The sequence below is a fragment of the Metopolophium dirhodum genome, chromosome 8, assembly GCF_019925205.1.
Source record: "Metopolophium dirhodum isolate CAU chromosome 8, ASM1992520v1, whole genome shotgun sequence".
Lineage (NCBI taxonomy): Eukaryota > Metazoa > Arthropoda > Insecta > Hemiptera > Aphididae > Metopolophium > Metopolophium dirhodum.
Window position 1 is genome coordinate 11,532,511 of NC_083567.1, and position 11,520 is coordinate 11,544,030.

Sequence of the window (11,520 nt, forward strand, 5' to 3'; positions counted from 1 at the left end):
CTGTGCGTGTGCATTATTTACGCGTAGTTCGCTCGGGGCCGTCGAGCAGTGTTTCAGTGTCAAGTTTGGAAGAGGGGGGTGCAGGGTTGCAGGACAGAATTCGGCAATTAACGCGCATATCGGAAGGGCTTTGCGTTAATCGCCCGCGGATCCGCTAACCGCACGGCCGCCGGCTTAATGAATTGTTAGTCGCTCGGCGGCGGGCGCGCGCCCGCGTTTTCTTCCCACCGACCGACAATCCGTGCCCACCCACTCGCCCTTACCCACCAAGCGAACTCTATAATATTATAGTCGACTACTTGCTCGACCCCGGACCGTTCCCGTCCGTGCATCACAACGATATACGCGTTCAGCCGTCGCGGCGTCTCTCGATTTACGTTTACGTACAATCATATAATTATTATTATTATTAGGTAGTTGTATAGTACCATTGTAGCATTATAATATACATCATATTGTTATGTCATAGTCGCTAAGTACTTTTCATTGTTCAGTGGTCCTACCGCGCATTAATTGTCGCGTAATACGTAGCGATCGCTGCGGAATTTGTGGAGAGCTGGGCGCTTGTCGAGTAATGGACGATAAGGATGACTGGGGGGGTGTTGTCGAGCGGTGAGTGCGCGCGGGGTCAGATATGGTAGTCGGGTTGTACTCGGGTTGGGTGTCGTGTGATAAGGTCCTGAGAACTCGGGTCGCGGTACTTGCGACGGGTGTGCATTGTACGTACGGATGTACGATGATATTATTATTATAATGACGACGGACAATAGCGATAAACCGCAACTGTATAATATTATTATTATATTATCATACCTACAACTGCTGCAATGTTACGAGGTCGTCTGTCAGTGAGAAATGTTCGTAAGTAGATATTATTACAATAAACTAATACCGTTGTATAATATAGACTTAATTATGTGTATGGGTACCGAACGAAGACGACATTTTCTCTGTTTTCGCAGTGCAGATATTATAATGATTACCATGAAACGAACGTCCGTGAAAATTGTTTTCACCGTCATGATAATATTGCTATATTGCGACAAACGGTCGGCCAATAATAATAATATAATATTTCAATAAGTAAGATCGTTGAGGTTGAATCACACTTGTTTTCGTCGATTCACATTCGGCATAAAAAAAGGAATTGTTCGAATTTCACTTGTCCCAATTATTACATAAAGACATTTTTTCAACGTACACCAGTCGAACGGTTTTGATGAATAGTTTGTGTTTTTATACCGTCCTATCTAGGTATCCAATGACTTGGCAAGGTTGCTCTAAGTACAAAATAAAAGAATACGCTCAAATGCACACATAGGCAATACATCTGGCAACAAGTTTCCGGGAATAATTACAGGAAGTAACGATTAACGAAAACAATTTCTTGAAAAAGAATAGCAAATTTTTAGTTAAATAATGAAGTTTAAAAATAGAATCTTCTAGTTGGAAATTTGAGGTGGTTGTGCATGTTGTATTTCTCAAATCATTTTAAAGAATATCAACCGAGTTATAGCCAATTTAACTAGAAATTGTTGTAGCGTATTTTAAACATTTCATTAGATAATATTTCCCACAGCCCGAACAATGCACTATCCACTATTCAATGGCTAACGAATAAGCAAAAAAATAAAAATAAAAATACTAATTTCTACTTTTACTATTATGATCTGCAACCAGTGGCAACCATTTATAAACATATGAACTTAACATCAACGCCACATAGCAATTATACCATATCCAATCAATACACCATATTAAAAACTGCGAGTTTAACAATATATTATGTTGTAATTATATTCTAATTAATTAAACCCGTATATTAAAAGAAAATAATGTCCTAAAACTATCTACACGTGTTTATTGTAAATGGCGTAAAATAAATAAATAAACTCATAAAGAGAAGGAAACTTCTCGTTACTTTAAATAGTCTAAGCCGAGATGAATTAACAATCACTTGAGCCAGAATAGGACACTCATTTAACTCACTCCTTCCTCATCACAAAATAACTCACCCCAACATGCGAAACGTGCAAGGAAATCCTGACGATCGACCACATTGTGAATACATGTCCTAATCATGCCGAAGCACAATGAATCTTCATTAACTCAACTTCAATCCAAAAAGCCCTAAATTAAGTAAACACTGAAGCTATTTATCAATTTTTCAATAATATAAGATTAAACAAAAAAACTGTTAATACTTAACTGTAAATAATGAAATCTTTATCTTACCTACGTGTGTGATCTATGTATGCTAAAAGTAGTCTGATAACCCTAGACGTCGAAGCATCAACAGCTAAAAAAAATAAAAATAAACTTAATAAATAAAGTAACGATAATAAACACATAAGTGTTGTATCGGTACAAACATTATTACTATAGACCTTGGAATACAAAGAAGAATCGCCGCTGCTGAATAATTATCCTATAATAATATGGAACAAGGTCTGATTGTTGGTCTTCGACGATTAAATTAAATATGTTGAGGTAGTTTTGCGCACAAGATTAAATCGTGATTTTACTCTCAATATCCAATCGAGCCGAATGACCTTTTAGTGGTGGACAATATAGTATGTATAGTATGCGTATACTTCCAGACAAGGCTGGGCATTAACGAGTTGAAAAGTTAAAGTTAAGTTAAAAAGTTAATTTAATTTTAACTTTTTAACTTAACTAGTTACTTTTGGTTTTTCATTAACTTAACTGTTAACTTACTAAATTTCTTTATTATTTAACGTGAAATTAACGAGTTAATTTTTAATTTTAAGAAGTAAGTTAAGTTAATTTATTTTGTTTTTAACTTTATAATATTTCACTATTTCAGTCTATTTCGTTTTCATGTCAAAAAATATGTATCGTAAATTGTTTAAAGTTAAAAATTTATATCATTCAAATCTAACTTATATGGAAATATTGTATGAAATATTAACACTATATCCTATAATTTAGTTTTAGGTTGGAAAAAAATTAAGTACACTAGCGTTGTATAAACAAATTAACAACAAATTAACTTTATTTAACTTAATAAAAGGTAACAAAAAGTGTGTATTAACTTTAAACTTAACTGAGTTAATCTAGAGTTCAATTAACTTTTAACTTTTAATTTTTTGTTATTGGTGCATATTAACTTAACTTAACTGAGTTAAAAAAAATCATTAACTTGCCCAGCCTTGCTTCCAGACCACGCCGATCACATCGCGAATATTACCGCGATCACTACGGTATATTATATTATAGCAGTGATCACCGATACATGATCAAATAATTGTATATAATATTATAATTGGGTTTTATGGTTGTCCACTTATGTTTAGTTGCCCTCTCTCCGTTCGCAATCGGTTTAAAGTATGTCTACGTCGATCAAACGTAGTATACGACTATGTATACCATGTCTATGTCTACGTCCAATCGAGTATAAATCTGTCAAGAAAACTACGGTGTGATAAATCAGCATGTAATCTGTGGTATTACGTATATGATGACAATAAACTTAATGTTTGTGTCACACAACCAATGTCGACGGACTCATGAAGAACGCAGCTCATATAGAAATGTCATTACCATTTGTGTTCGCCGTCGTCTGTTTTGGCATACGACAGTTTTCTGAAGACAATAAGTGATGTGAACAATTTTATTTCTAACACTTCCAAATAATACCCCATTGCATGCCAATCTCAACAGGTCCATATTGTATGTACGAAACAGGTTTTCCATTTTCATTTCTTAAAATTGTTTTACATTTAACGCTTATATTTTGTTTGTGATATTATAAATTATAATATTATAATATTGTGTACCTTCATGAGACTCAATGTCCAATATTATAATTGACGGCAATCAAACCTGTCAGGGTTAATTTTTACCTATGTAATGTGATAGTTGTTACAGACCTAATGTCTATTAAAGTGATAATTTATATTTATAGCCACTGTCCTCAACGAGGCCCGTCGTTTGAACATAATTTCACCTTTAATAAGTGAGAATTTGGATAGAAACAACATGACTAATTGTGTAATACATTTTATCATAAACTATAAAAACGCCCATAAATCAGGTCGAAAATACTAAAAATATTGCGTATAGTTAGAGGGAAACAAATAACAATACATTTAATTGAAATGTCCATTGAATGCCCTTGGCATTGAGCGTGTAGTGCTAAAATATTACCAAATTATAGTATAACATCTGGAGGCAACTTTTAATAAAAGCTTCGCAAATAATTATAATTTTCGTCGTCTGTTTCATGTATTATTTCGAGAAAATAAATTCCATTTTCAACAAACTGTAAGGCGTATGATCGAGTAGTATGTTTTAATATTAGGATATATGAGAATAAAATAACGGCACTGCATATCGAGTTATGAAATGTTGTAAATACGCATCCAGCGCGACGGTAGTAACGCGAAGCTAAGTAAAAAAAAAAAAATTAGCGTAGTGACCACGAAGTACAATGACAGAAGCCAGAGTTGTACCATCGAAAAACCGTGCTGAATTGTGTTTATCCATCGGCCGGGGCAAATGGCTGAATATAATATGGCATAAGGTATCAAGCGATCAGAAAATATTGTGGAGATAGGAACAGGGAAACTCGCAAGCAGATTGGTGAGATGGCTTACAAGTGAAGACCCGGAATGTTCGAGTACTCCTAAGTCCAACTTCTCGTGTGCGACGAAAATATCGTAAGATAACATAATATTGTTCCCCAAGTTTCCGTCCCACTACAATTCTCACAACCAGTGAGTGACGACCAACGGACGATTGACGACTGCGTGACAGCGCGATCTAGCGGAGACAAACCATTTCGCGAGTTGTGACTTGCCCTCAACTGCGCTTAACTCGTCTTAAGAGCGACGAGTCGCCGAGTTCTTATCAATCCATAAAAACAAGCGTAATGTGTGTCTAAACTACGAGCGTAGCGTGTTACCGGTTACATTTGGCGTAAATAGTATAATACAATATAAACAATATGGATATAATATAATATTTTATTATATTATTTATATAAACGTGTATAATAATATATAAAAATTATAAAGCGTAATCATGAGTATCATAAGGTTTAAATTCAAAATTCATTTTCAGGTTTAACACAGTTAAATATAATCGCGACCTTAAAAAAAAAAAAAAAAATAGCTGATATCTCACTAAAAACACTTCGTTTTAACTCTGTGTGAAAAAAGGTATGTTTAATTAAAATGCATTTAAAGTGACATCACATTTAGTAATGATAAAACCTTTAAAATAGTATTATAACTAATATGCAGGTCGACATATTGTTTAAAAATTATTTATTTACTCATGAAATATATTATGGTGGTTATTTATTTGTTTTTACATACACGTCCCGGCAAGTAAACAATATGTTGATATTATGTATACCACGTATTTTAAAGGTTTAATCATTACTAAATGTAATGTCACTAGGTACATGAATTATTTTAGACGAATTTATAACGAAGTGTTTTTGGTGTGATGTATAATAAGTATCACATGGTTATTACAATACTGATATTATGTTTTGACATTATTTTAAATGTAAACACTACGCTGTACGAGTGTCTCATTAAAATAAAATATATTTTTGGTACCTTCGTATTTAGAAGATTTTTTATTGATTTTTTATTTCTTAAACGTGTTTCTTTTTGCAGATTAACTAGAAAATAATAATATGTTTTAAGTACAATAAATAAGATTTGCTTGATTTAAAATCTATAGAGGCACATGACATTTTTTTAGATTCAAGTTCGGCATGCATATTAATTGTAACTAATAAAAATAATGACGGCTTGTCAGTGTAAAGAAAAAAAGATTATTGCCGATAATAATAATTAAATACCAAAAAAAACAATGACATATTATAATTGAAGTGATGACGAAAACGATCGTAACTTCTGTTGGCTTGGTCCTTTGACGTAGAGACGATAATATCAGAGATAATGCACAACACGAACATATAACAGAAAATAATATGCGAAATTTTCTCGTAATTACATTTTCAGGCAACATTTTCGGGGGGGTTGGAAATATCATAGGGGTTCATACAGATCGTATACAAATCATCCAGCCTCAAGCGATTTCACTCTAATGGAACTATTGCGAAATTACATTCATAAAGTTGGAAACCGGGTAGAAGCAATCTGCTCTCGAGGTGAATTTGACAAGGTTTTTTTTCGTTCGGATAACAATAACAATTATAGTCGCTACCACATTTTCAAAATAATACAAAACAAAAAAGTTGAAGCATTTTTCATTTATTCATTTTTTCAGACATTAAAACAGTTCCGGTTGGTTTAATTTGGCGTTAGAATAAAAAAAAAAGTCCCGTTTAGGGCGCCTCGTTTTTATTTTATTATTATTATTATAATTTTTTTGTTATTTGTAGTCCGTGCTCCTGTCGGAATTATTGTCTGTCCCTCTATTCATATAAATAAAAGAGCTTTTAAAAATTTGTTCCCGTTTTTGTATTTAATCGTCACGCTGAACACGTATTCTGCTCTGGTGCGACCGACGTTTTGCAGGGCTAATTACTTGAATTATTATTAAGCCGTTTTCTTCTATTATGTAGGCTCCGCGTAACGGGTTAATTCCTATGCCTAAATTTCACGAACCACCGCTTCACCAAATGCGCCTCGACTAACGTTATCCTCAGTTAATCCCAATTTCTAATGTATGCAATTAAAACAACGAGAGTTTAGAGATTCTTTTTTTTGTTTGTTTTTTCGTTTTTCCGCGTATTTAAGAGGACGCTACTGTGTTGTCTCCGTCTTGCAAATGTCCAACATACTAAAAACTGTTTTTCGCGGGAAAGAACCGAGAAGGCTACAGTCATAACTAAGAAACGAGATTTGCACCACATAAAAAAGAGAGCTTTGGCTAACGTTGTTTTTCTTTTTTGATATCATTTATATGAAAAAAGTTTTTCAAGTTTGAAAAACACAAACAATAATGGTCTTTGAAACAGCAAGAACATTTTTCATATAAGTGATATCAAACAAATTAAAACAACGTTGCACAGCCAAAGTTCTCCTTCTTACGTGGTGCAAATCTCGTTTCTTAGTTATGACTGTAGCCTTCTCGGTTCTTTCCCGCGCAAAACAGTTTTTGCTATGTTGTACATTTGTAAAACGAAGACAACACATGCGAGTGTAGCGTCCCCTTAAGGGACAAAACCACATTATATCGTCAAGTTAATAAAAACCAATCGATTCGGCTATTAAGACAACCTCAAAATGTGTTAGTATTTTCGTCAAATAAATTGACACATTTTTCGGTTGTTGCTACGACGGTATGATTGTTGTCCGGTTAGAGGACAAGAGAGTAGATTGGGCCACGTTCGGAACTTTACCAAAAACTAAAATATCTGAATTGAGGCACACCAAAACCGATATATACCGATCTATAACACAATGATTTAGATTGACTGTACATTTTTTCCCAATCAAATTCCAGTTATACAGGTAGTTGTCCATATTATATGACGTCATTGTTTTCAAAATATGTGGGCAACTTTCGAGATTTAAAGAAATAAATAATTGGAAATAGAGGCTAAATATGTTCTTATACCGTTTCCGCTGAGAACCGTTTTACGTATTTGATACCTACGCAATAATTATGTTATGATTCAATTCATTAAACACCATAAAATCCATTATTGAAGTGCCTGGTTTCAATATTATCACGTGTAATCAAAACTTACTACACAACAGAGCAACCTCTACGGTTGTATTTTCAATAAGGAGCCATACCAACATTATAATCTATTATTTGTCTGTCTATCGCGTAACAAGACAACAAAGGTATACCTACGCACGATTACGTTCTCTGGTTAATTGCCATATTACGTGCGAGACAGACAGATAAAATACGTTCTGAGCCGGTGTGGCGTGTAATGATTAGGTTGTAGATTTTTGTAACAAAATAGTAAAAAAAAAATGTAAATATTTATGTTCTTATTTTTTGCCAAAATATTTTCTTGAGAACATGTAATAATAATTTATTAACAAACACATTTTTATTTAAAATTACGTTAACAATTTTTAAGTTCCACAAAAAAATATCACAGACCTATAATTGTGGTACCTATGTAATAATGGTTAAAAATAAATAATTACCTATTATGGTTAGTATTGTATATGTCACGTACACTACTTGAGTGTTAATAATTTTGATGTCAATCATCGACCTATAATCTTATGAACAGAGCTTTTCATTCCGCCATTGTCATATCCTCCAGACTTGGTGACCAAGTAAATGAAAGAGAAATAGCGGATGAATAACGAAAATTGCATTCTTTCCTTTTCTGTTATCGACCATAAATATAATATTATGGATGTAGGTCAATGTTATAAACATTTCATTATTCAATATTCAATATTCATCAGGGAGCCTACTATAATATTATAGTATCAATAACAGCAATAATTATTACTACCTTAGATAGGTAGTAACTTTATTGTTAATTTTTTTTTTATTTGTCTATAAACACACTGTATTTTATTACTACTCTGTCTCTCTCTCACCTCTTTTCTCTCTCACTGTCTATCTATCTAAGTGCCGTCCACGAGTTTATAGGTCTATAGATCATAATATTGGTACTATATTCAGTTAAGTATTAAATTAGAAAACTCGCAACGGTTTGTCGTTTAGTATGGCATTTAGTTTGAGTAGTGTATCTGCATACAGACATAACATAAATTATGATAAAAACCGTAATTTTTATATCAGTAATTAATAATTATATCATACAACATATTATATAATATTATAATATACATACATAGCATAGCAAGTGCGTGGTGCATTACAATAGTTTTGCATTTTTTTTTAAATTTAAATACGTACACTATAACTCACAGTTGTTGCCGAGGCTTCTATGAATACTGCAATGTTTTTACGATATGATATTCCACATCAATTTTAGATTCTGAACGAAGCGATGAATGTATTGGTTTTACAATGATGTGTGTGTTTTTTTTTTTTTTAAATTTTTTTTTGTGTCTGTCATCACTTTTTAGGACAGTAAAAAAGCTTGGATTTTCTTCAACAGAAACTTTTCTGATAGGAAAGTGAATCTAGTTGGTACTTTGGGGGGGGGGGGGGGGGGGGTCAAAAGTAAAAATTTAGGGCTGACATTTAGGGCTGTTCTTACAATGTCCGGTTAGCGTTATCAGACACCCAATAATAGCCCTAAGTGTTTAGTCAGTCGATTTCTGTCTTGTTGTCTTTTTCATTTAGTATACAAGTACACCCACACACACGTATACACTCGTCAAACGCACCCAGTGGCGTAGCCAGGGTTTTAAAATTACGGAGGGGGCCTAGCCGAAATATTTTTTTTTTAAACTCAACAATGAATAATAATAATTTATTTTTCTGTTGTTTCAATATTTTGATATGGCCAATGGGGGGCCACCTCCTCCCCATTTGTACGCCACTGCGTAAACACCTACCATCACTACCACTCGTAGTTTGTCAGATTTGCATGGTCCAACCAATTTGACTGAACGGTCGGTATTGACTATTAGTAAAGTGTAACTGGTGGGTTGCACGAATTATAATAATGAGCTCCCGAATAAGCACCTAGTAGGTTTCAATTTTTATATACACATATTATGAAAATTAGGAAAGCTCATTCTACAACCGGGCTAATTTCACTGTTTCTAAGCATATTTTAATAGAACGCAACAAATTATAATCCCATAATATTCAATAAATTATGCACAGTCGTCAGTCACTATGGACAATAAATGAATAAAAATCAACAATATAATAGATATCAATAACTGTAACCATGTAATGGAAACAAACGGACAAACGGACGGACGCAATGGGGATATAAATTATACTAAACATACCTATGTTTAGGAACCTAAAACTAATGACAAAATATTGTTCATTATATTTTTTATGTAATGCCATATTATCATTTAATAAGTTATTAATTAAGAGTAACCATTTTTTATCAAGTGACCATGGAAATGAACCATATACCACTGCGTGAACGGTTTGGACCCATAGCGGGCGTGCCATAGTTACGCACAGCCCGCAGCGAATGCCGAATAGTCTTTGTTTGTCTATCAGAGAAATATATTATTTTAATAATAAAATAGTGATTAAACCCATATGTGACCTATGTATGTATTTTGTATTTATATTATTCACTGGTTACCTAGATGTACGTAGGTTTTTTTTTTTGCAACAATATTTAAAATTCTATTCGACTATGTTACATTTTTCTGGGAACAATAAATTAATAAACTCAAATGAATGGCCGCCCCATTATAATAAAATTCTGGTTAACGGTTGGTCAGTGTTCAAATAATAATAATATGTAGTGCATTAGTGCATAATTCAAATTCCCTAACAGTTCATGATTGTTTGTTTTTTTATTTTTGTTTGCGGGGAATATAATTTTGTTCCACTGGCCGGCATGCTTTAAATTAGCAATATGTGAACCTATAAATAAATGGAAATAATTATATATAATAATTATTCTCTTTAAATTGACAGTGCCCAAATACGCAATTCGCTTGATATAGACAAAACAAATTCCCTTTTAATGAGAATGCGTTGGAATTATTACTGTAATGCCACATTTTAGAGGGTTTTTAGAGCACTGCTATTACAGCAGTAATATTTATCAATATAGATACAAATAGACAACAATTACTGCAATTATATCAGTACAAATGATAAACTGTCCGCAGACGTCTTAAATACTATCGAAATCAGCACTATTGTAATATTTATCGAAACCGATCGATAAATTACATATATCGGTGGTTCCCAAACCATGGGCTAGGCCCCACTTGTCGGCCGCGGGAAATGTTTTACTGAGCCACGGACGCTAGTCGTGAGTCCAGGCAAAGGGTCAGCAAATTTTAATCGAGATTTACATATGGTTTTATTTTACGTCTACATTTCTTCTATAGTCTTATATTTTGTCTGTACTTATATTTCATACCTGCATATTAGGCAGGTGGGCCTTAACGTTTTTTTTTTTGCATAATTGATGGTCCGCACAACTAAAAATATTGGGAACCGCTGACATATTATATCATCAATTTACACCTAGAGAAATTATATTATGTAATATTTAAAACAATACAATTTTTCACTACCTGTTACATAAAGTATCAGTTAACTGTTATTCATTGTATGATCGTATTTTCCTGCAATAGAACGTTCTTAGTTCACTGAAAAATATTCTTTTAAACAGAACCTGAATAAAAAAAAAAAATTATAATTATTGGAACTCAAGGATATTATGAAAATTGTAAAATTATTATTATTATTATTATTATTTTTTTTTTTTTGAGCAAATATAGCATATAATTTAATCATTATGAACTGATAGAAAATATTGTATTACGCTATTTTTATGCAGACGTTCAATATCGCTGTTTTATATTTACCAAATATATAAGAGCGGATAACTTACGCCTGTTCAATTTGGATACAACTTTACCGTCATCAATTATTTGCATAGGTAATATATTGCTTCCAATTTTATATATT